The 24555-nt window shown below is 45.4% G+C and overlaps 1 protein-coding gene across 3 annotated transcripts in view; it reads left to right on the top strand.

The window, feature by feature from the left end:
* The window catches only part of GALNT18 (polypeptide N-acetylgalactosaminyltransferase 18), a 305995-nt gene that overhangs the window by 79945 nt on the left and 201495 nt on the right, over positions 1 to 24555 (top strand). The gene's annotated exons all lie outside the window — the stretch shown is intronic.

Here is a 24555-nt window from a genome sequence, read left to right as displayed (position 1 = left end):
TGGAATTTGCATGATGTGATCAAACTTGTCCTTTCCCCACTCATGACTGTTCTTTTGTCCTTACTGGAGGCGCTTAGCCAGGGAAGCAGGATAGGGGTGCAGAGAACACAGGCTCTACAGTAAGACTGAACCACAGTTGCACCTGGGCTCACTGTAGGATCCAGGTCAAAGCCCCGAGCCTATTTTCTCAACTGTGAAGTGAGGATATTCATGCCTATCTTTTAGACTTGTTGTGAGGTTTAAATAAATGTTATGAAAAGAGACCAGCAATGTAACTGGCATACAGTAGGTGTTCAGTAAATGGGTAGCTCCCTTCTCCAGTCTTTGTTTTACGTTCTCCTGGCTGAGGGGCAGCTTCAACCTACATGAGAGAACCAGACCCATTCAGACACAGGTGAGTCTCCATGCTGCCTGTGCTGCCCTGCCAGCTCTGATGACGAGGGGACTCGATTCTGGCCTGCTCCTTCTTGACCTGGTGTATTAGGTTCTTCAGAGAAACAGAACTAACAGGATATATATATATATATATATATATATATATATATATATATATATATATATATATATAGTTTATTATAAGAAATTGCCTCATGGTTATAGCGGCCGACAAGTTCCAAGATCGGCAGTAGGCAAGCTAAAGACCTAAGAGTGCTGATGGAGCTCCAGTCTGAAAGCAGCAGGTGTGAGACCCAACAAAAGCCAACATTTCGTTTCTGGTCCAAAGGCAGGAAAACACTGATGTTCCAGCTCAGGCAGGCAGGCAAGAAGTGCTCCCTATGACTTGCAGGAGGATCATCCTTTTGGTTCTATTCAGGCCTTCAGCTGATTGGATGAGGACCACACACATTGGGGAGGGCTGTCTACTTTACTCAGCCTACTCATTCACATGTTAATCTCATCCAGAAACACTCTCATAGACTCACCCAGAATAATATCTTACCAAGTATCTGGGCACTCCATGGTCAAGTCAAGTTGACACCAAATTCACCATCACACCTGGTACTTGGTGACCTCATGCTTCAGTGGGTGTCCTGGTGCAGACTGGGGGCAGGCACCAGTCTTAGGACCTCCTGGAGCTGTTGGTCATTCCTGTGACACTGCAGAGGCTGTATATCCAGACATGAATATATAACAAAGACCCACACCAGCCCTGTGGGCTTCTCTCGATGGCAGAAACATTAAAGCTTTGCCATCAACTTGTTTGAAATGACTCTCATTATCCTCCACATTATCTTTAAAACCCCCTTACCTCTCCTCCTCACACTCTGTTTCTGTTTAAATCCTTCCAGTTCCTTCCTCTTTACTATTTCCTTCTCACACCCATGACTTTTTTCTACCCACTGCCATCACCCAAGCCCTGGCTACCATTGCCTCTTGCCACTTTCCTGCATCTTCCTCCCCAGTGTTGTTCTTGTCCTCACTCTTGCCCCACAGAGCCCATCATCCACACTCACTCTTGCCAGAGGCAGCTCTCTAAAATAAGAGAACCAACCATGTAATTCCCTAATTAATTCCCTTATCAGCTTCTCACTGCCTAGTAGAGTTTGCAAGCTGATGCCATAAAGGCCAAATTCAGCTCACACGTAAGAAATAATAATTTGAATGCCTTCACATATGAAGGTTGTGTGCCTTCCAGTTTACCACAGTCCTTACCACTCCTTATTGTCTTACACCAGCTCACCTCCCTCCTTTGTTGCTTGTTCAGTTCCTGAAGTCAGAGGCCCAAACTCTTCAGTGTAACATTTGAGTCCCGTCACAATTTGACTTTGGCTAACCATCCCAGATTGATTTCTGGCCAGTTCTATCTAAGTACCTGGTGCTCTAGCCATCCTGGTCTGCACCTTTCACCAAACACACAGTATTCTTTCTCATTTTCATGCCTTTATCCCGCTGTTCAGTTTGCTTGGGTGGTCTTTCTCTCCTTGAACTCCTGGCCAGTTCCTCATTATCCTGTAAGACTTTGTTCATATGCCACCTCTGTTCATATTTCTTCCTCTGTAACATGGAGTAATCATAGGACCTGCTTCATGGGGTTGCCATGAGGATTAAATGAGAGAACCCATGCGAAGTGCTTACTGTGTCAGGAATATAGGCAGTGCCCAGGAAATATCCAGCCATCTGCCTTCCTGGTTTTGATGGTGGCAATGAGAGGGATTGCTGTCTGTCTTTAGCCAGGGTGCCCGAGTTTGACAGGCTTTTACCACCCACAGTTAAAGCAAATAGAGAGTGTTTGGTGTCCATTAGCTATAAATAGGAAATATCCCATTGCAGATGCCTGGCTTGATGGGGTGATGCAAAGTTGGGGGGGGGGGCGGGTGGACAGAGAGAATTTATTATGCCTAGAAAGCTCTGTGTGAGAAAATAGAACAGAGACAATGAAATCTGATTTTACAAGTACTTCTAGACTTGTGGTTTAAAACTATGTCTGTGTATATTTAATCTTGAAGGAATTTAAATATTTCACGGGCCATTGCTCATGGCCTGGCACCTCTCACCAGTGAACTGGTGGCGGAGACAGCGCTTTGTGTCATCTGTTTACAGTTCAGGTGAACGAAGCTCTGAGGACATTTACTGAGGAAAAACCTGTTAATTGCAGAACCACTAGGAATAATAATTATTGTTTCTGTTTGGTGCTGAAATGAGTTGGCTGCATCAGACTGGAGACTTGCAAGGCAAACAAGTTATCTGCAGGCATAGAAAGTGGATGATAGGTGACATTTGATCTAAAAGTGCCTCAGATAATAAAATACAGTTCTGTGCCAGTTTTTTTTTTCCTTATGCAGAGAAGAGTCAAAGTGGAGGTAGAAGCAGATGCTTCTTGGCTCTATCCTTAGTCCAGGGTTGGGGGCATCTCCAAGATAATTAAGACTTTTAGAAAGATCGCAATGCAAGGAGTTCAGGCACAGACTGAAGCATTCTTGGCTGGGAACACTGAAGTCATTGGCAATCTGGTGCCAAGACCTGAGAGATCCATTTCTTTTTTTCTTTTTTAAATGTTTTTTATTGATCTTAGAGAGAAAGGAAGGGAGAAGGAGAGATAGAGAGATGAGAGAGGAGAGAAAAACATTGATCAGCTGCCTTCTGCAGACCCCCCACCAGAAATCAAGCCTGGACACTTGTCCCAATGGGGAATTGAACTGGCGACCTTCCAGTGCGTGGGGTGATGCTCAACCAACTGAGCCACACCAGCCAGGACTGAGAGATCCATTTGTAAAAGGGAAAATCTAATCCCTGTGTTGAACTCTCTCCTGGAGGAGGTATCTACATCAAATGGGAGCTGCCATATTGTCGGTGAAACATGATCACAGACGTGGAAGAAGCCAGCCAGCTTAGTGTGTGGTGTATCAAAGGCCGTGTTGCTGCTCAGTGAGGTCTGATGTGCTCCTGTTGGAGGGTTATACTTCCCACTGCCCCCAGACACCAGGCGTGGCCATGTGACTTATTTTGGCCAAGGAAAGGTGAACGGAAGTGGCATGTGTCACGTCCAGTGGAAGCTTTAAGAGCCAGCCTGTGCTCCACCTTGTTCTTTTTTCTCTCTGCCATCGACACAGGGTCACTGGTGCAGGTGCTCCATCAGCCCGGATTCCCGTGGGAGGTTGACAGTGACAATACGGGAGCTCTCAGTTGACTTTGATGGATATGTAGCCTGAGGAAGAAGTAAGCCACTGATATTTGGGGTGTTTTTATGACTGCAGTCTAATCCAGTCTATCCTGACAGGTACACTTTTTAAAAGGAAGAATGATATAGCATTGATTACTTCTGTGAATAACTAGATACATCCTGATTTTTATAGCAGAAGGACTAAGAAAAAGAAGTGTCCACAATGCTCTAAATGGACCAACAATTCAGTTTGTAAAGTAACATCAAGGACCTCAGGAGTCCACTTTTAAGAGTCTGGAAATTTATTCACAAAATCGTAGTATGTCACGGTCACACTGACACTCCCTCACCCACAGAAATGATCAGTTCATGACCAGCCCCATGGATTGTGGGGAAATGTCACATAAGGGAAGCCATCACATATTTGTCTCGTTCCCTTCAGCCATACCCATTGCTTGATCTTTCTTGATTGCATCTTGCCTTTATGGCTTTGTACATGCTTGATACCCTGCCTAGAATACCATTGTCCTCTTTGCTTCCAACATTTCGTCCCTTTAGTGAATGCCTGGATCCCCTCCATGTGGATTATCTCCTTTACTATAATAAACCTATGAGGCAGTTCTTATGACCACTCCCATTTTGCAGATAAGGAAACTGAGGCTTATAGAAGTTAAATAGGTGACTCCAAGTACAGTGGTAGCAGGAAGCGGGAGGTCTTCAAACCCAAGAAGTCTAGTTTCAAAGCTGACATTCACAACCTTATACATGGCCTCCCTGGGAAAGTCAGTGGATGCGCCAGGATACACGGCTGTAAGCAACAGCAACAACAGCACCGGCTGATACAATCAGAGAGAATTACGAAAAGAGTGGGCAGCTCATGGCATTTCCAAGAGGGCTAGAAGACCAGGCTCTCAGTTATGTACCTCACCCCAAGTCTTCCTTCAGTGGAGGGCCACCCCAGCACAGCCAACACGGCCACTGGGCCCTGGAATGTGATGTATACTGTGCCCTAGTAGAAGCTTTAGGAGCCACTGCACAGAAGACTCTTGCTGCTCTTTTTCTCTTCCAGGAAAATGGCCCACATAGGGCTTGCTCCTTCAGCCTGTGCCTTGGAATAGGAAGACACATGGAACAGCAGAGCCTAGCAGAGCTCAGTAGCAGCCACAATTGACTCACACCGTCTGCAGCATAAATATGAGCAAGAAATAAATGCTCTTGTTCTAAATCACTGATGGCTATTGGGAGGCGGGGAGGTTTGAGCATTTGTTATAGTTTTGTTGGGACGAGGGGGAGGTTTGAGCATTTGTTATAGCAAAACTGTCTGATAACATGTATCCTGAGAACCACTCCACAACAGCGTCTGCTAAGCAAAGGAAATGCATCAATAAATAGGACCCAGTCTCTGCCTTCATGCCGCTTTTCTATGGCACTCACAAGTCACAGCTGGCACAGAGAGTGGAAATGTTTTTTTTTTTTAAGTATATTTTATTGATTTTTTGCAGAGAGGAAGGGAGAGGGATAGAGAGTTAGAAACATCGATGAGAGAGAAACATTGATCAGCTGCCTCCTGCACACTCCCTACTGGGGATGTGCCCGCAACCAAGGTACATGCCCTTGACCAGAATCGAACCTGGGACCCTTGAGTCCGCAGGCTGATGCTCTATCTACTGAGCCAAACTGGTTAGGGCGGAAATGTTTTAAGAAAGGCAAAAACACTGGGGAAGAAGATAGACTTTATTTTTTAAAATATGTTTTTATTAATTTCAGCGAGGAAGGGAGAAGGAGAGAAGACATAGAAACATCAGTGATGACAGAGAATCTGTTGGCTACCTCCTGTACACCCCCCACTGGGGATCGAGCCTGCAACCCATGCATGTGCCCTGACCAGGAATCAAACCATAACCTCCTGGTTCATAGGTCAATGCTCAACCACTAAGCCACACTGGCCAGGTGTGGGAACTTCTTTGTTCTCTGTGTGGAGTGTGCCTTCCATTGCCAGTAGCAGAAGATCTGAGTTTGGTTTCATCAGGGAAGCTGGTAGGATCTTTTAGCTGCTGCAACAAGGTCCTTAGAGAGGGAATCGGCAGAAGGAGCTGGCAGTACTGCTGGTACCGTCAAAGCCCGGAGAGCAGGCCCTGGGATGTTCTGAGGGACTTGGGCCTGGAGCTCCTTCCAGTTTTTCCTGGTCTGTGTTTAGAGAAGCTGATGGGTCCCGGGCTCCCACCCTGACCCGAATGACTGATGCTCTCCCCTGGACTGTCGATATATTGGTTCGGGCTCATTTCTCAACGAGAGTCCTTTCCTAGTGAAAGCCACAGACTGCAGTGCCCCTAAATCAGTCTTCTATGTTCCTGTATTTTCAAGAAGTTGCTTCTCTGTGTCTTCAACTTTGTGGGAAGACCAAGAGCTGTTTTCCCTGTTTCAGTTTAGACACCAGTTATGTACCTCACCCCAAGGACACCAGGATCTAGTTGATTCTGGGCTTTGGCCCCAGGAGTTTTGAGTAGAAAACCAACCTTTGTAATCAAGACACCCAAAGACACATTGTCTGTGTTATAAAGGATTCAGGGCAGTGGAAACCCCTGGATTCCCAAATCCAATTAATAATTTCACGAGACAGTTCATTAGAATGCACAAGTGCTTAACTAAACAAAACCGTAATTGAAGCTGTCAGAAGTGATCCACGTTGTGTTAGCATTTTCTCATTCACACATCATTTCCTCTACAATTTAGTTAAGTAACAAACACTTCGTATCCTGCCACTGGCATTTTCAGCCATGAAATGCAATTGGTGTTTGTATTGGGCAAATGCAGAGAAAGGGCTTTTGAACAACTGGTTGGCGGGAGAGGGGCTCCAGCTTGGGGATAAGCAGGGTCTTGTGCAACCAAAGCCAAAGTCAACCTGGTGTGGCATGGCTCCTGGGAAATTCTCTGGAACTTGGCATCCTGTGGGAAGGTGGCACCTTCTGCGGGCATCTCTGGGGCTCTGCCATCTTGGGGACTGTGCGAGGGAGACAGCCTTTCTGAGCAGAGCTGGCTAACCAAGTTAGAGAGGGCACTGGGCCTGGGCAAGCCTGCCTCTCCCAGGATGCCTGCCAGCCCACCTTCACTGCAGAATCCCTTTAGCTGAAGCTGGTAATCATGGGAAAGAGATCCCTTTTCTTAGGAGGCTCCTTTTGCAGGGTTACCAGTGTTCTCACCTTGGTGAGAATGGTGTCAAGCCTTCTTCTCAGTAGGTTTTGAAGCTCAAGGGCTGGAGGTAGGAATCGCAGGGAGTGAGAAGAAGGGACCTGGGTGTCCCAGCGGGGGCAGGCCTGGGACTGAGGGTTGCTGCAGGAGCTCTGTGACTCCCAGCCTCATCCGGGTAGCCATTCTCACACACAGAAATGGAGAAGGGAGTAACTGCTTGTTTTTTAAGTATTTCTTAGGACAGAGCCAATTTGTGCAGCCCCAGAGTAAGGATGACAGAGCTGTATGTGACGGTCTGCTTGACCATTAGTTATCTGAGGATAACTAAAACACCACAAATACTCACTTAATTGAATAAAATGAATCCATATGTGTGTATACATTCCCCCTCTTTATTTCTTCCAGGGTGGGAAAAAGCATTCTCATACAGCAATGAAGTGATACGTTAATGCTAACAGGGTTGGCAATCCCAGTAGGTTTGGGTGGGTGAAAGCCATACCTCAGGTCTCACTAGGGCTGTCCAGTTGTCCCTGGACCACAGCAACCTTCATGTGGCCTGTTTTACAGAGTTGACCTTGTCTGGATGTGTAGCTTGGTCAGCCAACTTCAGCCGTGGCCTTAGTGTCTCTCTTGGCTTTAGCACATCTATATGCTACAATGGTAGTGGGGACAACTACTGCTTATGGAGGGCCTACTGTGTGCCAGTGCAGCCCTGTCTGAGGGTGGGTCTCATTATGATAGGGAATGGAGACTCAGAGGGGTCAGGTAATTTTTCTAAGGCCACTAAGTGCAGAGCTGCGAATTTAAGTCGAAGCTTCTTTTGCTCCATCTGAGATGTTTTCTGTTTGTTTCTCTGCCTGCTAGAATGTCAGGTCTGTGAGGGCAGAGGTTGTGTTGGTTTTATTCACTGGGTCTGAGGGGTAGCTCACCCATGGAAAGACCAGAGGACTTGTGAGCAGACAGAGACCATGATTACAAACTGTCTCTCCCTCTTAGAGGTGTATGACCTCGAATATATTCCAACCTTCCTGCATCCAGTGTATTTGTCTATAAAATGGGAATACTAATTCTGCCTTCTTGCACTATTGTGAAGATTCTCAATAATAGCTAACATTTCCTGGGTACTTATCATGCGTGTACCAAGCATTTTGCAGGGATAACCTCATTTCATCTTCGTGATATCCCAGGAAGGGGACCATAACTTTCTTATTTTATAGATGGGACACCTGAGACACAGATGGTGACTTGCTCAAGGCCCCACAACTAGGAAATGGCAGGTTCAGAACCTGAGCCTGGCATCTGAATCTAGACATGGTGTACTTTTCTCTAATGCCTCTCTTAGACAACATGCGCTTGGTGGACGAGGCCCCCAATAAATGATAGCTTTTCTCCTTATGGGATCTGCCTTTTCCCATGGCTAAATTCTTTTCTGGGATCAGGCCTCCTTTTGGATTCCTGTCCGACAAGCAATCAGACTTTGGCTTTCTCTCACCCCTGGTGTCCTGTTGGGCTCTGGGCTCCAGACTGCCCTGGTCCAGTTGCTCCTGCTTCTGTGGCCACTCATCTAGGTGGCCATAGTTCTATCTCTGTGTGCTCTAGTCCCACCTCCAGCAGCCAGGATGGCAGCGCTGGGAGATGGGTCCAAGCTCAGCCTTGGGATGGAAGTCTATTAGTCTTTTGACAGCTTCTTCGAGTTTGCTCTTTATAGGGTAAGAGCGGGAGTGGGACAGGACTGGTGGCTTGTGGCCAGAGCCAGATTAGTGACAAACAATGGGAAATGTAACATTTCACTGTTAGGAAACAGATTCTCACTGTGATTGGTCTTTTTCTCATCCACATTCAGAAATAGCAGGATCGTTGACGCTTAGGCCACTAGGGAGGCCTGCCACCCATTGTCACTGCAAAAGCAGTGCTTATGGACGCTCCCTCCTGGGGGACAGTTCAGGATGCTGCTGCGTGAAGGCCCGAGTCTATGTCACCCATGTGGGGAGCCTCGGCCTGCAAGTCAGGAGTGACTTCCCGGAATGGTCAACCTGGGCAGGCAACTGTAGGAGTGAGCTTGGGAGTGCCAGGAACCTAACCCTGCTTCAACGCCACGCTCCCAAACTTACTCCTGAGGAACCTGAGATAAGCAACCTCAGTTTCCCCACCTGCAATGTGGGAATCACTGAGCAGTTTTGGGTCCAAGATGCTCTTTGAGGGAAGCTGTCTTAGGAAACTCCCTCTCCTGTTCTGACTCCACCTCTGAGATCACAGGAGATCTCCCAGGGAGAGGCCCCTCACTCTCAGCGGCCTCCCTGAACCAATGCTGGGGCCAACGCTAAGGGTCTGAGCTGCCCACTGGCCCACCAGCCCGCTGGCCTTATTTCCCATCCTTGTCCCGTTCAAGCCTGATGCTTTCTTTCTGAAAGTCCCACCAGAACTGGTCAAACGGGAGCCTGTAAGTGTCTAGAAACACATTTTCAGTCCCACTTACAGCAAAGGAACAACAACCTTTAAAACTCTACACAAAAGTAAATGATGTTCCCTGTGAGCAGCCCCAGAAGAAATGTCATTGGAGACACACACTGTTTTATGTGCCCTATGTAAATGTCCTAGGAAATTAGCTGGCTTCCTTCTTTAAAGCCCTCTTGTCCCTTGTCTTGAACAAAACAGATTAGATATTTTGAGTGGCAGGAGCTGGAGGCTTAGCAGAGAAGACAAGTGCCCTGGTGATGTGGAGGTTGAGGTGGGCTTTGCATTGATGGGAGACAGAGAGTTATCAGTTTCATCACCAGGGCCTCTTTGAGATGTGCCAGCCACCGGCCTCTCATAGGATGTGCAAGATGACCCACACCTTTGAAATAGGTAGACTCTGTGGCAATGGAGGGCTTCAAAATCCAGAGTCAGATTTGTTTTTAAATATTTTTATTGATTTTTTAGAGAGAGAGGAAGGGAGAAGGATAGAGTGATACCGGTAAAAACATCAATGAGAGAGACACATTGATGGGCTGCCTTCTGGGGATCGAGCCTTGACCGGGAATTGAACCGGTACCTGTTGGTTCAAGGATTGGCACTTAACCACTAAGCACACCAGCCGAGCCAGAGCCAGATATTTAACTCAGATAATTCCATTAGGAGTTGCTTAGGAATGGAGCCAGGTACAGAGAAGCAACTGACAGGTATTAACATCTGCAGTGTGCCAAGCACAGTGCCAACTCCTTGTCTGCAGTCTCTGCATTTATTGCTCCCACCCCCATGAGGGAGTTCTGATTCCCCTCTCACGGAAGAGGAAACTGAGGCTCAGAGGCATGCAGCACCTTCCCCAAGATCACACAGGGAGCAAATGCTGCAGTTGGGACCTGAACCCAGATCCAAGTGTCTGTGCTTCCAAAGTGGGAGCAGGAATCCTGGAAAAGAGCTCTTCTTCTCCACCACCAAGCTGCCTTTTCTTCTCCATTGTGTATCTGTGGCCCAGGGAGGAGGGCTGCCCATTGTTTTGGGGTCTGTCTGCTAGGAAATCTACATGAAGTTCCATCCACACTTACTATCCATTGCTTTTTCTGTGTTTGTACCTTGGATGTTTGAGCTCACACATGAACACACATATGAAGACACCCACACACCACATGCACAGACATACATACACACATACACACATAGAAGCCACCTGATTGATGAGAGGAATTGGCTTCATTCTGGGACTTTCAAAGGAGTTCTTTTTCTAGCCAGCACCTCGTGTCCTGGTTGCACTGATAGATGGACTTAGACTCTAAGTCTTAGAGGGTAGCCAAGCACAGATAATACCCTTGACTTAAGGCACATAATGAGTCCAGGCCTCCGGGGCTGCCAAACCCCCACAGCACCTTCTAGACACAGTCTCTGCACAAACTGCCAATGGGGATGAAGAATCTGTCACTTAAATTATGTTGGACAAGGTCTGAGCTGGGCTGAGCCATCCTGAGGAAATGGCCAATTTGCTGTCACCGGACTAGGCACAGAAAGAACCTGCATTGGGGTGTGTGCGTGCGTGTGTGTGTGTGTGTGTGTATGTGTGTAAGCATGTGTGTTCCCTCACACAGACCCCCACTCCACATCTCTCACCCCGACTTCCTGGTCCCCCTTGGAATGAGGAGTTTCCGGGATGCTTCCCTCTGTCTCTAAGCGACACCCGGGGAGAATGCCTGTGAGTGACAGGGGGCTGTGAACTGTTCCTGTGGAGGAAAGCACAGTCCTGCCGGCGGAGCTGGAGCGGCCGAGTCTGACAGCCGGGAGACGGGGGTCACGAGTGCCCACACACACGACAGACTGCGTGTGAGGTCACATGCCACGGGGACTGGGGCTGGATTAACCCCTTACTGATCCTGTGGAGGCAGGAGGGTTCAGAGAAAAAAATTGACTTCTTCTTTGGTGACTTTAATGAAGAAGGTTCCTAAGAATCTGGCTTGATAGTTTCCTGGGAAGATTTAAAAACAAGGATTCTTAACCTGGACTTCATGGATAAGCTCTAGGGAATCTGTGAACATGCAAAAATTATGGGAATAATTCTGTATATATATGCATACATATGTACATATGTATGCATGTATATACATATATGTGTGTATGTATACAAATGTAGATATGTGTGCATGCATTTTCTGAGGAGATGGTCCAACACTTTTCTCTGATTTTCCAAGTGGTGTGTGGCCTAAAAGCAGAGAAATACTACTTTATTTGCACAACTAGGGCCCAGCAAAGTCTTCCCAGAATTGGGAAGTCCCGCTCTGAGGATCACGCATGTGGGGTTTGGCTCTGTCCGCTTCAGGGAACTGGCACAGTTGGGCTTCATTGGTGGCTGTGGACAGAGACACCTCAGAATGAGCTTTCCGCAGACCAATTTGTTAGGTTTGACACCAGGGCCTGGTGGCAGGTGCAGCACTGAGGAGCTCTCCCTGCGTGACCCTGGATAGCAGTCCCTCCAGTCTTCAGCAGATTCCTTGGCTGGGATTTGGGGATTCAGTGCCATTATTCCCAGCAGGAAACCTCATTCTATCCAAGAGGAGGGCAGCCTCTTCTCGGAATTTCCAGGAAAGCGGGCCCTCATCGGCAGCCTGTCCCTCCTCCGTGGCACCTGGGTGGGCCTCTGTCTTTGGCAGGGGTTACGCAGAAGGCAGGGTCAACTGTACACCCACCCAGGAGGGAAGGGTGCCAGCTGGGCCTGCAGGAACTGCACTGAACCAGGCTTCCCCAGGCGCCGTCCTCACCGGTAGAGCTGTGGATGGAGTGTAGAGGCTGCAGACAGTCCTTTGGGGCTGGAAGGCCTGCATCCCAAAGGATGACTCTCCACCTGAGGGGGAGCTCAGTGGGCACATGTGTAGGGTTGGGTTCTGAGACTGTCTGCGTCATAGACACAGAAGCCCGTCTTTGAAATGAGTTGTCATGTGCTCGGCCCTGAGATTCGCCCTGAGGCCACAGAAATGCCCTTTTTCCTGAAAAGATCACAGCCTAGAAGAAGAGACTGATGGGCCCACAGGTCCCACTAGATGGTATGAAACCTGGACAATAGCTGGTGGGTCAGGCACTTTCATTCCTGCATTTCTTGCACTCAGCCCAGAGTAAGACCCAGGAACTGTGTCACGAGTGGATAAATAAATGCCTTCTACGTGGTGCTCGAAGGGACTTCCTGTGCCCTACTGCCTGGCATAAGGCCTGATGATTAGTTGTACTCACGGAAGGTTTGCACAGTGAGTGGCCTGACTAAAGGTAGGAGCATGGGGAGACTTCATCAAAGAGGAGATGCAGCGCAGGGAGCCTTCATTGCCCTGTTTCATATCTCATGCTTCTTATCTGCCCATCTTGTAAGGCTCTGAGAGAGCATGAGAAGACAATAGATGTCAAAGTGCTTTGTGCACTTCAGTGCTAGGCAAAACGCTAGCTGCCACTAAAGGTGGTTTTCCCAGTGCGGGAATTTCCAGTACCTTGTTTGTTCTTGGTTGCTGTAGAGACATCGGTATTGTCTCTGGGCCTTGTTTGTAATGCTCTTTTGGGGCAGCAGCTGGGTCTGCCCTTGTGTTGAACTTCCCATGCTACAGCTGGCACAGGCTAGGCACTTGGTTGGCATTCTCAGGGCCATAGTGAGGGGTCTGGAGGGTTCAGATGCTGTAACCAAGAACCCAAGGGGTGTGCTAGGAGGCCCTGCCCTCAGGAGGCTGCCCGGAGGACATGACCACTCGGGCTCTGTTGTGTATGAATGTACCTCCTGAGTGATGCCGAGTGGCCCCAAGCATGGCCAACGGAATGAGAGTGCCCTCCAGTTGTCATCACGAACAGGACGTTCCAGTTTTCACACATGATGGAGTTGCCCTTGGTGTGGACCACAGGCCAGGGAAGGTCTTGAATTCAAATTGCCAGCATGTGGCTGAAGGTCAGAGGTCAGAAAGTACATTTTTGTTCTCTGAAAGTGGTTAGCCATCGAGGGCCTTGGTCTCTCCTTCTGATAAGATGTGCCAAGGGTGGTGGGTTAGCAGAGTGGGAGAACGTCATTCCATCTTCAAAGGAGCAGGTCAATTGGTGGAGCTCTCAGTCTTCTCTCAGTCTTCCGGTACCTACTTATGGAGTAGTTACCATGCATAGCACATTGCAGGGGGCCTGGGGCGAGGGAAGAAGTCACATGAATTCTGTTCTTGGAGTTTTCAGCCAGGACTAGATTAAGATATATGGGTTCCTAAGAATTGTAGTGCTCTCTCCCCCTCTTCCCTGTATGTAATTCAAAATAAAAATGTATTACATTATAAATATTTGTGAGGAATACCAGTCAGTTCTGATTTTTCTCATGATAACTACTTAAACACTTAATTTTCTTAATATATCAAATTCTTTCAAAAGTATTTTGGTGCTTGAACTTTGTTGATGTCTTAAACACATGCCCAGTGTGCTGTTCAAATGCCACAGCCCTGACCTCAGCCGTTGGGGAGATAAGACACACACAGAACAACAACATGTACCAGGTGCCCTAAGTGTCAGAGACTAAGAGAACTCAGGCAGGGGGTGGTTACTCCCCCAACAAATTCTTGTGGAAGAGCAAACATTTGGCCCTGAACTGCAAGGCTAAGTGAAGTTTGTAAGTTCTGTGGTGGAGATCAAGTCATTCAGGATAGAGGAACCAGAATGAGCAAAGGCAAAGCATGGGGATTGTAGAAGAAGAGGGGATGTGAAAGGGAGTCATGGGAGACAGGATAAAAGACCTGGCCAATTCTATAGGGCCTTGAATGCCAGGATAAGGAGTTTGGATTGTATTAAAGTAGTTCTTGGGAGTCACTGAGGATTTCTGAGCCTCTTCGATTGTAGACCAGTTTTCACCTTCAGGATATTCAAAACCACCCTTGCATTGCCTTTAAGAGTATCTACAGTGATGAAGTGATGCCCAAGTAATTGCGTATTGGCAATTGCTTTCACTGTGCTTTGGTGTAATGCTTTTTTTAAATGAAGTTCTAGCCTCTAAGTGCATCCATAGGAAAAAGTGCCAAAGGCTTCATTATCATTAACCGGTGCCAAATGGGATTTACAGAGATAGGGAAGTGAATGAAGACCGTGTCTCTGTCCTCCCATTACTGTTCAATTCTGCTGGGGAGGGAGCACAATAATTACAGCGATTAAAAAACAACAGCAATTTGGGGAAGCAATATTCTCATGGTCTCAAAGTTAACACCCCACACATTACTTATTAATTACAAAGGAACAAAGTAATTTTATAATGGAGAAATATGGCGGCAATGACCTGATGTGATCACACTGAGCATTGCCAATAATGGGACAAATGTGGTTTTGATGGAGTACATGGGCAGGACACAGCATCACCTACATACTCTTTTTTATTTTCTTTTATCCTCACCCTAGGATATGTTTTTTAAATTGATTTTTACAGAGAAGGTAAAGGGGGGAGAAGAGAGAGATACATTGATGTGAGAGAGAAACATCAATCAGTTGCCTCCCCTGCAGGCCCTGACTGGGGATCGAACCCACAACCTAGGTATGTGCCCTGACCGGGAATTGAACCCTCAACCTTTTGGTGTATAGGATGACACTCCAACCAACTGAACCATCCATCCAGGACACTTACATACTATTCTTGCCAAAACACTTTGACCTGAATATAATAAAGAAAATTAATCAGACACTTTCCATTGTAGAATGTGCTTCAAATCAAATCACATAGACTCTAAAACTGTCAATGTTTTGAAAAGTGTGTGTGTGTGTGTGTGTGTGTGTGTGTGTGTGCGCGCAGAAGGACTGTACTAGACTAAAGGAGACCTAAAAAGATATGACAACCAAATGCAATACTTGAGCTTTGACTGGATCATGAATTAGAGAAATGAACAAAGAGCTATAAAGGACATTATTGGGAAAATTGGAACATTTTTAATATGGAAAGTATAGTAAATAATAGTTTATTCTATCAATGTTCAATTTCTTGGCTATGATAATGGTATCATATTAATGTACAAGAATGCCTAAATGCGATACAATGTTAACAACTGATGATCTAGATGAAGGCTATACAGATATTTATTGTGTTACTCTTTTAACTTTTCCAAGGTTTGACTTTTTTTAATTTCCTTAAGGCAACAGCAACTCCAAAGGCAACAGCAATCTAGAATAATGTATGCGTTTAGAACTGGGACCTCAGATTGTCATGAAGTTAACTATGTGTTATAAAGCTACCCTGGACCAAATGTACATACCCCTTGTTTAATAATAGAGACGTGTGCTATAAGCTTACTACACAATGAATTGTGGCAGTTAATCTTATTTTCTCATCTATTCCCATTGCAAACATGAAGGATAATCTCTAATAGGTTGAAGTGCAAATGTTTGCTAGAGGAGGGCTTGGAATGAACTGCTATATTCAGGAGTGTTTGGGCATTTCAGGGCTCTGTAGACATTGTTTTATTACGTGCCTTGCTTCCCTTCGTGTTTTCTTCGCTTTACTCTTGCTAAGATAATGTGCTCTGCTCTGCTTGAATGTCTTTACTATTAATAATGCCCAGCTTTTGGGACATTGTTCTGACAGTTGTCCCATCTCTCAGTGTCTAACAGAGCTAGGTTGCTATGCCATAGTTTGCCAGTAAGTGTCACTGATCAGCAACTTTAAAATTTTCTGAGTCTGAGGCTTTGTGATCTAGAAAATGCATCAGTAATTTTCCTTATCAATTCTGTAAACTAAAATTCAACTAAGATTTTTATTTAAAACCAAAGAATACTTTTGAAAAGCTGTAATTCTTGGATTTTAATGAGTGTTGCACCTGTGGTTAACATTAGGAGAATGAGTGTAACTGCTGTGTAGGACACACAGTCCTGCCAGTGTCTTGGGGCAGATAGAGATTCAAAGTCCAGCACATAGAGAAACTAAACGAATTAGGACAGTGGCTTTTTGTTTTTGTTTAGGTTTTTTTTTTTTTTTTTTGGTGTCATTAAAAGCATAAATTGCATTCAGGAGAAAGATACTTTTTATTTATTTTTAGAAAATCAGCTTTTTTAAAAAAACATATTTTTTTATTAATTTCAGAGAGGAAGGGAGAGGGAGAGAGAGATAGGAACATCAATGATGAGAAAAATCATTGATTGGGCTTCCACCTGCTCCAGACAGGAAGAAAGGACAGATAAGAAGGAAGAAAATCAACAAAAAAATAACTTGAAAAAATTTTCCATAACTGAAGCACATGTCAAAATTGAAAGGTCCCACAGAGTGCCTCTCCTAATGAATGAAAATAAGCCCATATCAAGGCATATGAAGTGCATTTTAGGAATACTATGGGCAAAGTAAAGCTCCCATAAGTTCCCATACAGAAAAGTCAAAGGGTTAAGAATTATAATGACCTCAGATTATTCAAAAACAACATTGGAAACTAGAAGATAGGGCAATGCCTTTAACATCCTGAGGGAAAATGATTTCCAACTTGAAATCGCCTAAATTATTAAGTATAGATATGGAATAAAGTCACTTTCAGAAATAAACAGCTACAAATGGGTGGGGAGGAGAGACAGAATATGATTATAAAAGTTAAACTTTCATTTTTTATTAGGTAAGTCAATAGATAATGCTTTGAACTGAAAAAAAAAACTGAGAAAGAATATAAGCACATTATATTGGGGTTTTTCTCTGAGACTCAGCTTCCTCATTTATTACTAGTAGGTGGAGAAATGTGTCTTCTTCAGTAGGTTTTTATGAGAATTAAATATTCCCTGTATAAAGTAAGTCTTTAATAAATGTTTATTTTGAGGATTTCTCCTTTTGTTTTGAGTTCATGAGAGACTTTAAAAAGTAGACATTCTTAATGGAAAAGTTCACCTACTCACTCATCCATCAAACACTGGGGTCCATGTGATGGTCCTGAAAAACAGTGCCGAGGCAGTCAGCCCTGAGTGGCAGGTCACTCGTCTGTTTGTCCGTGTTTTCAGGTTCCCAGTGTATGGGGAATAGCCTCTGCCAGGGAGAGGCTTTCTTCAGGTGCCCTTTCCATTGGAAGCCTCGGGGGGCGGGGGTGGGGGGGGGTAGGCAGGTACCCTGTACTCTTCCTTGTTCTATCTTCCTAGTGTGGAAGATGAAAAAGCAAAAGTGTGGTCTGGGAAGGAATGTTGGATTGTCCAACTTCCTGAGCCAGGACCAGCAGGCCATGTTACTGACCTGCTCTTCACCCTTCTCTGTAGCTAAACGTCTCCAAGGACACACCAGGGCATCTCTGGCGCCATCCCACCCTGGCCTGCCACGGGTCCCCTGAGCATTTTCTTGCCCACTGGCTACTCATTTTGTTCACTTGGTACCTGGAAGCAGCATGATCTTTAAAGTTTCTTCACATGCCTTCTCTTTTCTAGCATCACAGTTCTTTCTCCTAGTTCATTTTTAATTAATCTAAGACAAGTGCCCCACTTTCTAGCAGAAAATAGCAGTGACAGGAATCAATAGTGCCAGTTGATTCATGGTCGGCCCTCCTCCGGGGAGCCTGAGCCTGAGACACGAATACTCTTCAGTATAATCTGGCGAGGGGGAAGGTCATGGAAATTTTAGAGAGAACAGTTTCAGTGGAGTGTCAGGGACTGAAGCCAGGCTCTATGGCATTTATGAGGGAGGAGGTGGTGAGGCAATGGAAGTCATAATGAGCAACCCAGGATGGTGCCAGCTCCTGTTACTTGTAGTGTTGCCTAGAGCTGTTTGCGGAGCAGGATTATAAAGTTGCTTCTGGGGGAATCAGGGAGGAGCATTATGATTGATTACTAATGTCTGATATGGGCGTAGGCGTGGGCATAGTTGGCATGCCTGGCCCCTATGTGCCATCCTTAGCAGAGATAAGATGTTCAAGGAACTGGTTATTCATCTCCATTCCCTTGGCATGGCCTGCCCTTTCTTGTCTCCCCATTTGTACTCAGGGTTGTTACTCATGGTATCTCACAAGCAGCCCATGGCTCATCGGAGCAGACACTGGCTGTAAACAACCAGTGTGCCCATAGCGGTATGTACCACCAAATCTCAGCCCTACTGTTGCTTCTGTTGTTTACTGAACCTGTAGTGTTCTTTCACTGTGTTGATCTAGTGAACCCCACTCATTCTTCAAGCAATCTTTAAATGTCATCTCCTCAAGGGAGCATTTCCTATAGATTTGCCCCTTAATCTATGTCCCCATGATACATGGTGCATATCAAGATGATAGCACTTGCACACTTTAGAATTGCAGTTGTTTATGTATTTTTCTTTTTTTCCTGGAAGCTACTTGTGGGCATCATGGGGGCTTGATTCATCTCTGAGTCACTGAAGACAAGAGAATGCTTGGTATATAATTGGCACTCAGTAAATTGCCTCTCTTGCCTAGCATAGTACAAGCTTTCATTAAATGTTTGATGATCTGATTTATTTGTGGTCAGTTTTCTTTTTAATAAGGAAAATGTGAATATGTTTGAGGACAAAACAAAAATGCCTGGTACTCAATGGAACTTCTATGAATTGGGATTGGGCCCAGGCCTGTCCAGTCCACAGGATCCAATGACCTGGAAAAGAGGCATCTGATCTAGAGTTCCTTCTAAGACCTCATCACCACATGCCCTGCCTGCACCTTTTTGCTCTGATCCCCCTCTTGGTCAGGTCTGGAGACTGTTGAGGGAGTCTCAACACATACTTACTGAGCACCTACTATTTGTGGGCACTGGGGACACAGGCCCCAGCCCCCAGGGGTTCGTTAGAAAAGAAAACTATGTAAAGACTTTATGATATAAAAGGAAACCTTTCAATTGTTTGTCTTTATATGCCCCACCCATGTGAAAGCAAACCAGGAGAGAGGAAGCCAGTGCAAATAATTTTTTAAAGATAATGTCAAAATACCAAAACAGGCAAATGAATGTACGCAGCCAGAATTGAGCATCAGTTATCCTTGGTTGAGTGTGGTGTCAGGGAGGACCAGGGGCCAGGGATGAACTCGCTCTGGGTGACGGTTGTATGGAGGCGCTCCACTTGTGAAGGTTCATCAGGCTCTCCTCTGTGTGAGGTGCACCTTTCTGTATGTACCTCACACATCCACAAAAAAGGGAAGGAAGGTGATGCCTGGAAATAAGTTGGAACATCGTAGAAGGTAGTGAAGTGTTCTCATAATCCTCCCCAACCACAGGGAGTACTGTTTCATTATCATAGTTTGGATTCAAAAGTACGAAATTCTTTCTAACTGACAAAGACACCCACAGATGGACTCGGCTTTGGAGGGGGTGGGGCAGAACAGTAGCTTTGTTTTATTGGTTGCTGAGCCCATCGTGCCTAGCCCAGGGCCTGGGCTGAGCAGGTCAGCACCTCAGCTCTGTGAAATGATGGTACAGTTTTGACAATGATGATAGCAATAACTATTCTCTATCAAGAATTCCAGTTGTGTGTGTCAGGTCCTTCACCCATGACCTCCCTTGGCTTCCAGCAGCCCCACTTAACTTGAAAGAAACTGAGGCTCAACAAAATGAAATACTTATGCAAGGAAACTGAGCTAATACGTGGGACAAAGCTGGCCTTTGAAATTTGGCTTCTCTTACTTTGAAGCCCTGTTCTTCCTCCTATAGCTCTTGGATACCTTCATGTCTGGCCCCAGTCCTGGCATTGTACACTTCTAGAATCCATCTACTGCTTTAAAGGGTGTGGCTGGGAAGAGCAGCCTGTTTGCTTCTGCCCTGAGGACAGAGGTGAGGCTGTTGGTGTGTAGGGACCAGGTCCCCTTCTTCTCCCTGTGTTTGCCCAGCCTGTGTTTTGCAAACATTTTAATGGGGAGCAGAGTCCAGGCCAATGGGGGATGCCTGGGCTAGACCAGAGTCCACAGAGTGAGCGACTGTGCTTCCATCTCAAACGCTTTGCCTCCTGGGCTGGAAAGTACACTTCCTTCAGGGAGAGTTGGGGCCTGAAGCTGCTAAGAAATCCAGCGGTGAATCCTCTGAGGATGCGCTGCGCCCCTCATGACTGGCAACTTATTACAAATGTCACAACTTATCTGCAGCTGGAAGGATAATTCAGCAAACTCTGCCTCCGCCAAATGAGGATGTTTGCATTTCCTACCAAGCATCCTGTTCATGTGCTAACAGAAGCGATCAGCGAAGGAGGTCTCAATCAAACAAACACATGATTAACCTTTAAAACAGACACATAAACAATCACAATGGATGAATTATGCAGCCCTGCTGCTGACACCAGCCCACATCTGGCTTCTCTGCCCAGGCTGTTCCTATAAATGACTTTCCTTCCTTCTTCCTTTCCTGGCGCTCTACCTGTTTTCCTTTACACAGAAGCCAGCAGAGTGTCAGAGGCTTCCTGTCCGTGCTCCCGAACAGTCCCGCCCTGGAGGGGCTTGGGGACCAGTCCTCTCAAAGGCCGCACATGCTCCCGCCTGCCGGCCTGTTCGCCCAGTGGGATGGCCTGGAACCACCCCAGGCAAACACAGGGACCCTTTACTGCCAAGGCCGACAGTTCACAGAAGAGAGGAGAGTTGGGTACTGGTGGTTTCAGCTTGTTTGCAAGGGGCCTCAGAGACCACACCCCCTGCAAACCTCAGCTCACCTTAGAGAGACACCTTATTTATGCAGCATGAGCCTCGCTTTGTGAGGTGCTGAGCTCAGGGGGAAAACACTTTATCCTCAGACAGGCTCTACACATAGACCTGGGGAGTGTCCTTGCAGACATCTGCTGTAGGCCAAACGGCCATTTGGCATCCTGCAGGGCTCCTCTTGGCTCCTGCCAGCGGCCAGCCTCCTGGTCCAAGGCCCCTACAGAGGATCTGACAGGGAGGGATCTACAGTGTTTGGGGCAGCAAGGCAGCGGGCAAGGGAGCAGGATGGAGGGAGCCAGCTCTCAAGCCTTCCTGGGCTGCATTTGCTTCTACCCTCCCCAGACTAGAGAGTCAGTAAGTGGAAGAGAGGACAGGCATCTTAGCAAGTTGGAGTCCAGGCTCTAGAAACCCAACTCGTGCTGCCCCCTGGGAATTTGGAAATTATGATGGCGGCTGCTGATAACAGGGGCCCACATTTGTACCAGGCCTTCTGGCTTTCAAGGCACTTTCCCCTGTGTTCACTGACATACGCAGACAAGGTATAAATAGGCCGTTCTTGGATTTAGGAATGAGAAATAAGTGGCTTCACATTGGGCCATCTCTGTGGCAGACTCATTATTATATAATATCGGCAGATTGTGTCTTGGAATAGTTTGTTCATGAGAGAGTAACGCAAAAAAAAAAAAATACTGTGCTTTAGAAACTCAGCAGATCATCTCTGATGCCTTAATAAAGAGAGAGTGAATAATAGAATAACATTAGCTTTTACCACTTTATCAAGTGGGTATTTTCACCATTTAAAATGAGGCTGGTCAGGTCTAAGCTTCTGTGAGATTTAAACATCTCCTTCCCTTGGTTACTTATTCATTCCCATCGGTGTCTCGGTTAAATAGTGACAGTGCTGGAAAAATAATAACACAGAATTTTTTCTAACAGAGACTGTTCAAGTGCTATGCACACCAGAGTACGCCACCAACGTGTGTTGAATAATTGAGTGAAGGAGTGAATTCTGACTTCTACTTTCTGAAGATAGGATTGTTATCAAGTCTGGGAGAAATTGTGCATTCTGGGCCCAAGTGGATAGTCATTTTTTTTTTTTTTTTCCCCTTTGGTTTTTTTTTTTTTTTTTTTATTGCTTAAAGTATTACAAAGGGTATTACATATGTATCCATTTTATCCCCCCGCCCTAGACAGTCCCCTAGCCTCCCCTATCACCCAGTGTCTTATGTCCATTGGTTATGCTTATATGCATGCATACAAGTCCTTTAGTTGATCTCTTACCCCCCTACCTCCTGCCCCCCAACCCTCCCCGGCCTTCCCGCTGCAGCTCGACAATCTGTTTGAGGCAGCTCTGCCTCTGTATCTATTGTTGTTCAAAAGTTTATAATAGTCTCTATTGTCCACGAATGAGTGAGATCATGTGATATTTTTCCTTTATTGACTGGCTTATTTCACTTAGCATAATGCTCTCCAGTTCCATCCATGACGTTGCAAATGGTAAGAGTTCCTTCCTTTTTACAGCAGCATAGTATTCCATCGTGTAGATGTACCACAGTTTTCTAATCCATTCATCTACTGATGGGCACTTAGGCTGTTTCCAGATCTTAGCTATGGTGAATTGTGCTGCTATGAACATAGGGGTGCATATATCCTTTCTGATTGGTGTTTCTGGTTTCTTGGGATATATTCCTAGAAGTGGGATCACAGGGTCAAATGGGAGTTCCATTTTCAGTTTTTTAAGGAAACTCCATACTGTCTTCCATAGTGGCTGGACCAGTCTGCATTCCCACCAGCAGTGCACAAGTGTTCCTTTTTCTCCAAATCCTCTCCAGCACTTGTCGTTTGTTGATTTGTTGATGATAGCCAGTCTGACAGGTGTGAGATGGTACCTCATTGCTGTTTTGATTTGCATCTCTCGGATGATTAGTGACTTTGAGCATGTTTTCATATGTCTCTTGGCTTTCTGGATGTCCTCTTTTGAAAGGTGTCTATTTAGGTCCTTTGCCCATTTTTTGATTGGATTGTTTATCTTTCTTTTGTTAAGTTGTATGAGTTCCCTATAAATTTTGGAGATTAGGCCCTTATCAGATATGTCATTGGCAAATATGTTTTCCCACACAGTGGGTTTTCTCGTTGTTTTGTTGATGGTTTCTTTTGCTGTGCAGAAGCTTTTTATTTTGATGTAGTCCCATTTGTTCATTTTTTCTTTAGTTTCAAGTGCCCTAGGAGCTGTATCAGTGAAGAAATTGCTTCGGCATATGTCTGAGATTTTGTTGCCTTTGGATTCTTCTAGAATTTTTATGGTTTCCTGTCGTACATTTAAGTCCTTTATCCATTTTGAGTTTATTTTTGTGTATGGTGTAAGTTGGTGGTCTAGTTTCATTTTCTTGCATATATCTGTCCAATTTTCCCAACACCATTTATTGAAGAGACTATCTTGGCTCCATTGTATGTTCTTGCCTCCTTTGTCAAATATTAATTGAGCATATTGGTTCGGGCCGATTTCTGGGCTCTCTATTCTATTCCATTGATCTATATGCCTATTCTTGTGCCAGTACCAGGCAGTTTTGAGAACAGTGGCTTTGTAATACAACTTGATATCTGGTATTGAGATCCCACCTACTTTGTTCTTTTTCAGGATTGCTGCAGCTATTCGGGGTCTTTTTTTATTCCAGATGAATTTTTGGAAAGTTCGTTCTAGATCTCTGAAGTATGCTGTTGGTACTTTAATGGGAAGTGCGTTGAATTTATAGATTGTTTTGGGTAGTATGGACATTTTGATGATGTTGATTCTACCAATCCATGAACACGGTATGTTCTTCCATCTGTTTATGTCTTCCTCTATGTCTTTTTTCAACGTCCTGTAGTTTTCTGAGTAGAGGTCTTTTACCTCTTTAGTTAAGTTTATTCCTAGGTAGCTTAGTTTTTTCGGTGCAATGGTAAACGGGATTGTTTTTATAATCTCTCTTTCTGAAAGTTCACTATTGGTGTATAGAAATGCCTCAGATTTCTTGGGGTTAATTTTGTATCCTGCTACATTGCCAAATTCATGTATTAAGTCTAGTAGCTTTTTGATGGAATCTCTAGGGTTTTGTATGTATAATATCATGTCGTCTGCAAATAAGGACAGTTTTACTTCCTCTTTTCCAATTTGGATGCCTTTTATTTCTTCTTCTTGCCGAATTGCAATGGCTAACACTTCCAGTACTATGTTGAACAGGAGTGGTGAGAGGGGGCATCCCTGTCTTGTTCCTGTTCCTAGGGGAAATGGTGTTAGTTTTTGTCCGTTGAGTATGATGTTGGCTGTGGGCCTGTCATATATGGCTTTTATTATGTTGAGGTATGATCCTTCTACTCCCACCTTGCTGAGAGTTTTTATCAAAAATGGGTGTTGAATTTTGTCAAATGCTTTTTCTGCATCAATTGATATGACCATGTGGTTTTTTTCTTTCAATTTGTTTATGTGATGTATCACGTTTATTGATTTGCGGATATTGTACCATCCTTGCATCCCTGGGATAAATCCTACTTGGTCATGGTGTATGATCTTTCTGATGTACTGCTGGATCCGATTTGCTAAGATTTTGTTGAGGATTTTGGCATCTATGTTCATGAGGGATATTGGCCTGTAATTCTCTTTCATTGTGTTGTCTTTACCTGGTTTTGGTATTAGGGTGATGCTGGCTTCATAGAATGAGCTTGGAAGTGTTCCTTCCTCTTGAATTTTTTGTAGTAGTCTGAGGA

Source organism: Myotis daubentonii, chromosome 9 (genome assembly GCF_963259705.1).
Source record: "Myotis daubentonii chromosome 9, mMyoDau2.1, whole genome shotgun sequence".
In the NCBI taxonomy this organism is placed as follows: domain Eukaryota; kingdom Metazoa; phylum Chordata; class Mammalia; order Chiroptera; family Vespertilionidae; genus Myotis; species Myotis daubentonii.
The sequence above is the reverse complement of the archived record's forward strand: the minus strand, read 5'-3'. Positions and strand labels throughout refer to the sequence as shown.